This window comes from Onychostruthus taczanowskii, unplaced genomic scaffold (genome assembly GCF_017590055.1).
Source record: "Onychostruthus taczanowskii isolate IOZ18803 unplaced genomic scaffold, ASM1759005v1 scaffold215, whole genome shotgun sequence".
In the NCBI taxonomy this organism is placed as follows: Eukaryota; Metazoa; Chordata; class Aves; order Passeriformes; family Passeridae; genus Onychostruthus; species Onychostruthus taczanowskii.
The window spans coordinates 290,720-297,105 of NW_024499407.1; the positions used below are offsets into that span (position 1 = coordinate 290,720).

The following is a 6,386-nucleotide window of genomic DNA, read 5'->3' on the forward strand; positions in this document are numbered from 1 at the left end:
AGTTGTGGCCCGCAAAATACACCGAGAAAACGTGAACCACGGGCTCTGAAATAACAGTTAATCTATCAAACATCGAGATGAGTGGACACACCACATACACTTATTTACATTCACAGACTGAGCCCACCTGTGCCGACTGTTCCGTGTAATTCATAGTACTTGAGAATTTCCTCATAGTCATCTCCGGCCATTCTGCGACCCGTAGGACGCGGGCAGCTCTTCTCAGCACCTACAAGGGGAGACCGCAGATTGCGCTCATGCATGCTTTCGGGCACAGGAACCAACTCAGCAGCAGCCCCCGGGGAAGGCGGAGCGGCTGCTATTCCTACAGACCTGTCACGGCTCCCCGGAGAAAGGCGCGGGAGGGCCGCGATCCCAAATCGCAGCGGCCAGAAGACCCTCGAGTCCCACCCCGTTTCTTGGGGCGCTGCCGGCAGGAGCCGTCCCGAGTGTTACTCCTTCCCGAGGCAGAGACCCCCCAGCGGAGCAGCCTAGAGAGTCCGTTACCGTTCAAATGTCCCGCTTCCGGCCGCCGGGATCGAAAAGCCAATCTCCGCGCGCCGCCAAACCGGAACGGGCGTGGAAGGCACGGCTATCCCGTGAGGGAGGGATACAGGAGTTGGGGGCTGCCGGATGGCTGCTAACGGGGGCGGTCTCAGCCGAGACCAATCCCTACGGAGACAGAAAAGAGCGTTTGCTTCTCCCAGAAAGCGTGTACCCAGGAGCAGCGGTCGGGACTGGAGCCGGGTCCGCGCTGCCGAGGCTGGCGCCAGGCAGAAGATGGCGGGCGAGGCCGTTGCTCCGAGGAGGTGGTGCCTCCCGCCGCTCCCCGCGGACTTACCGGCCAAAGCCCTGGCCGGCCGTGCCTGCCGTTCCTAGCACCGCTCCTGGGCGTGCTGGGGCTGGCCTACCCGAGACACGGTGTCTCTCCGGGCCGGAGCAGCGCGGGGCAGGCGGGAGTCTCCATTGTGAGGTATATGTTTAGATGACTATTAATAGAAAACAAGTTCATTAATGCAGTATTGTAGCTTTCCTCTGTGCACGCGAAGAAACACAAGACAGTTTTTACCCCCGTCTACCAGCTATTTAAAGAGGCAGGAAATATGAGGGTGACGTGGTTGGAGGAAAGCGTGAGAGGAGAAAGGGCAGGAAACTTTACAGGAAGAGAGTGGGAAACATGACTAGAATAAGGACAGGAAAGATGAGGGGAAAAGTGTGAGAAGCATGAGGGGAAAAGAGTGGGAAACATGAGGGGAAAAATGACAGGATATTTGAGGAGATGAAAGGGCAGGGAAACAGTACGGGGAAAATGCAAGAAGTATGTGTGAGGGAAGTATGGCACATGTGAGGGGAAACGGGCAGGAAACATGGGGGGAAACTGGGTTGCAAAGTCATCAACTTTTATCAAAACACCCACAGCAGAATTAGCCTGTGTGGCTCCCTCAGGGTGCTGCACAGGCTCTGGGCCAGCCATATCTCTAGAGACTAGCCTGGCCATGGCAGTAGGGTGCTAATCCTCTGTCCCATCCTTGTGCTACTATACAGAGCCATCGAACAGCCTGTGCAGAGCCTGGAATGCCCTCCTGAAGCGGGATGACTGTTGCCAGCAAAGAGCACACTGCTTGCTGAGGGCATAGACTTCCATCTGGCAAGGTAAAGCTTGGACTGGTATGTGGCTATGCAGGCAAAATGCCTGTGTCTCTAGGGGACAGGATTAGGGAGTCCCTTGTCAGTAGAAGTTCATGGTCTTGTTCTTTTGGGATACCTCTTGTCACTTGGGACAGGCCCTAGACACTGTAGATTTCCTCTAGGGACAGATCTTAGTTGATGTAGTCTTTCCACTCTTCCTCCTTGTTAGCAAAGGCTCCATCCTTGGTCTTTGGCACTAACAGGACTAGTACCTCCAACTGTCCCTGCCTACTGCCTGCTGTGGGCATGGGCTTCCAACAAGCAAGGTAAAGGACTGGGTGAGCAGTACGTGCTGTGCAGTACAGCTGCCTGGCTCTGCCCCTGCACCTGTCACCTGCACACTGAAGGGAGAAGCTGTTACTGCTGCCTCTTGTGCCTCAGCAGCAAGAGATGCATGGTGCTCCCCTTCCTCAGGAGCTCAGACCAGAGCTGGCTCAGAGGATGTGGCACCCACTGGGGCAAGAGGTGCTCAGGTCACTAGCTCACTAGCTGCCTCTCCTGCTACTTCTGTGACCATGCTGCTGAGACAGGCCTCCTCTGGGAAGCAGTGTGAGGGTCCTTATTGTTCACTGGTCCCAAGGAGTTGTGCCAGGTGCTGTAGCTGACATCATCTTCCAATTAGGAAAGATCTTGGTCTTTCTTGTCTTGTCACTGAGACAGTTTTTGTTCATTGTCATCTTCCCTTTGGGAGAGCTCTTTGTCATTGCTGCCTTCCTCTTGGGACAGGTCTTGGTCTTTCTCCTGTTCCTGTTAGGACATTTTCTTTCCCATGGGAGACCTCTTTGTCCTTGTCATTTTCCTACTAGGGCATGCCTTTGTCAAAATGATCTTCATCTTGGGACATGTCTTTGTTATGTTCCTGCTGGGTAAATTTTTTGTCATTGACCTCTTCCCTTTTGGACAAGTCTTTGTCTTTCCTGTGTTTGCCTTGGGATATCTCTGTCATTCCCATCTTCCTCTTGGGAAATGTTTTTGTCATTGTTGTATTCCCATTATGACAGCTCTTTATCACTATATTTTTCTCACTGTGCCAACTCTTCATCTCCTGTATTCACCTTGAGACAGATCTTTCTCATTGTTTTCTTGTCTTTCAGCCAGTTCTTGGTCTTTTGTCTTCATTTTGGGACAGCACTTTGTCCTTGATATCTTCACTCAGCACAGCCTGTGCTATCCATCATTTTCCCACTATTTCTCTTCCTCAGATAAAGTGGCATGATTGGAAAATTTGGTTCCAGAAGGTCTAGCACCCTCTCATGATTTTTTCAAAATACTGAAAAATTTGTCTGGCATTCCTAAGCAGGGGCAGTCTGTGCTCTGCACAGGCTGGGCTTCTCATCTCCACTTCCTGTGAAGGCTCTGTCTTGAACACCATGCTCAGATCCTTTGCAGTCTTGTGGTACACCAGCAGAGTCCTGCTGCTGAGGTTGCATTTAACGATACTGCTCTGTCCAGTGCCATGTCCCTGCATCTCTCCCCAGGGGAAGCTAATGAAGCCATGCTGTCTGCTCAGTCTCACCATTCTGCTCTGTCTCTGTGTCTCTGGCTCCACATGCATTTCTTGTGAGGGATGTCATGCACAGGGATCTGGTTCTTCTTGTTTGCACCTGCAACATAGGCTTCTTGATGGTGTGGTGCAGCCCACAAGCTCTGAATATCTGTGGTTGTGCTCTGCTCAGTGTGGATGCCCTGAGCAATGGGAACAAGTAGGTGGCTGTTGCTGGCCACGGTGATGGCTGTTCTCCTGCCCTGGCAGAAGCAATCAGCTACTGGATTCTGCTGTCAGAGGAGGCAGCTTGTGTGTGCAGAAGTGCTGCTGCCTGTATTGCTAGCAGATGGGCTGTCTCTTCCAGTGTCACTCCAGGAGAAGGCAGTGACAAGGCAGTGACACACTGCACTAGACTGTTCATCTGCAAGACAATCTGAAGAGAGAAGCTGCCTGACTGTGGCCCTTGCTCCTCCTACCTGCCTGTCAGCAGTTCCTTGGGGTGGGAAGATGTTCAGTCCTATTTCACTCAGTGTCCATTGGTGTGATGTTCCCTGGCACCCTGCTGTACTTATAATATTTTATTAAAAATCCTTTCCTAGGATTTTTCCCCTCCTGAGGAGCTGGGAGCCCCAGGAAAGAAATGTAAACAATAACTATCTGCTGTTGTGGAATGCAACAAGTGCATCTTCCATTGGTTCCTATGGATTGTTTTCAATTGATGACCAATCACAGCCACCTGTGCTGAGGCTGTGAGCAGTCGCAAGATTTTTGTTATGCATTCTATTCTATTCCTGTTCTTTATAACCTTCTGATCTTTCTTTTCTCTCTGTTCTTTTAGTATAGTTTTAATGTAGTATTTTAGTATAATATATAACATAATAAATCAGCCTTCTGAGAAAAACGCAGTCAAGCCTTGTGTCTCCACACACAGAGTGTTCACCTCAACACCCTGCCCCCACAGAGAGATAAAACCTGGCTCTGGCTGCCTTGCAGCGTAGACTGCGTCTGCCTGTGGTTCAGCTGCATCTGCCTCAGGTCCACCTGTAGGAAGGTGGAAGCATGGGATGGAAGTGGCTGCCTTGGCCAGAGTAGAGCCCTGAGACAGCTTCATGATGCCCAGTGTGTACAAAGATACAGAAGTCAGTTTTTATCCTTGTCTGTGTAGCAATTGAGAATAATAGACCACCATTTTGTCATCAAGCAGGATTGTCTTTATTAAACACACTTGGGTATTTATATGTTTCTTCTGTGTACTAGTTTTAGGATCAATTACACAATCAGCCGGTAGGAGAGAGAAAGGAACCACACAAGATAAAGAAGAGTAGAGCTGATGTTTATAGCTCTTAAAATTAATCCCACAGACATTCACAGCCCAGTTTTCAGGGCTGTACGTCAAAGCACAGGTATTTATGGCTGTATTTGATCCTTTGGTATGCACTGTCCCATGGGAGAAGAGCTGTTAATCAAGGTCAGGATGGCCCAAGCAGGCCGCTTCTTCTACAATCTGTCAAGTTATTTAAAAGGTGGGGAATATGTGAGGAAAAGGACAGGAAACATGAGGTAAAAAAGGGAGGGAAATGTGAGGGAAGAAAAGTGCAGGAAACAGGAGGAGCAAATTGTAAGAAACATGAGGAAAGAAAAAGGCCTAGAAACTGTAGGGGGAAAAGGTTAGGACATGTGAGAAGAAAATTGTGAGAAACATAGGGGAAAATTGTGGGGAATAGGAGAAGAAAAGTGAAAATATGACTGAAGAAGGGTCATAAAACGTGAACTTCCCACTCCAGGTCCCATCACCGACTCTGGACTTCACCGCAGCCCCAGACCCTCCAGCTATCACTCAGCCTTGGATATTGCCAGCATCCACCAACAGTCCTGGACCTGCCCAGCTTCTGTCATGCAACCCTGGACCCTGGTGCTTCTTTCAGCTCCCATTACCTCCCATCAGGACCCAGTCAGCTCCCATCACCCATCTCTGGACTCAGCAAGTGCCTAGGCCCCAGCCCTTGGCTCCCAGGGACTCCAAATGGAGCAAACCTGGCATCCTCAGCACCGAAACCTCACACATGCAGTGTTCTGAATCGTGCCTCAGTCTTCATGAGCGGAATGATGCCCTGCTGGGGTCAGGATTTTCACCCGCTGGACCCCAGCTAGATGTTTTTCTTCACCAGATAGAAGGAGGGCAGCTCGAGTCCTGTAGAGGATTTTGTACACAGTTAGCTAGCTAACAAAGATCATGCTGGAATAATACCGTTAGTTAAGCAAGAAGGAGACGAGGATAGGAGTCAGAAATCAGTGTCTAAAAGCAGCAAGGTCACTGTGCCCTTGCTGAAACGTGAGGTTGTGGGAGAGGTTCACACACAAAGGGTACAGGATGAGTGGGATGTGAAAGGGAGTACAGCATTCGAGTACTGGGAGAGGAATGAATTTTCCCTGACTTAGATAAAGATACTTTCCCAGGGCATTCCTGAGATAGCTTTCACACCCCTACTTCACAATCCATGGAGTGGCATCTAATGCACCCCACACTGCATGCATTGAGGGAGGAACCTCAGACACACCTGCTACTCAACCTGGGCACACCCCCAGTCCAGCACTCCTGCCACCCACTGAGTCCTGTACTCCCCCTGGGAGCTCCACAATTCCTATTTTGGGACACCCCCCATGCCCTTCCCTGTCTGCTCCTTCTGAACTTTAATCCTTCCCCATAGCGCTTAAACAGATTTGGGGTGACAGCTGCTGGAGGAGTGTGCTGGGGGGATACCCCACACCTGGCCTTGTGGCTGAGCTCCCATCAGTTGATGATGAATCGTTATGGAGTCACACTCCTGAAAATGAAGTTAAACAAGGGAATGGCTTTGATGGCGTCAGAGGCTTGGAGGATGTGGTGACACCAGGGGACACACTGAACCCGAAGGTCATTACTAGCTCCCCCATATGTCCCCTTGCTCTTATATGGCTCCCCTGGTCCCCTATGTCCCCCCAAACTCAGCTGGCACCCCACATTGCAGCCACATACAGACTTTCAAGCCTCATAGCCACTGTCAGCCCCATAGGGTCCCCCTTGTATGCCATCAGATCTCCCCCCAGCCCACTGCAGTCCCTAATGTCATCCATCCCCATGTAGTGCCTATGACATGCAGAATCACAAAATATTCTGAGCTGGAAGGAATCTACAGAGGTTTGGTATGTCAGTACCATAACTGGTAAGCTA

General features: G+C 50.5%; 1 long non-coding RNA gene across 1 annotated transcript; it reads left to right on the forward strand.

The window, feature by feature from the left end:
- The first annotated feature begins 593 nt into the window (after nucleotides 1-593).
- LOC121335961 lies at nucleotides 594-5,523 on the forward strand. Its single transcript, XR_005952675.1, has 3 exons — nucleotides 594-973; nucleotides 1,546-1,653; nucleotides 4,960-5,523. It is a non-coding gene; the product is annotated as an uncharacterized LOC121335961 (long non-coding RNA).
- The last annotated feature ends 863 nt before the right edge of the window (nucleotides 5,524-6,386 follow it).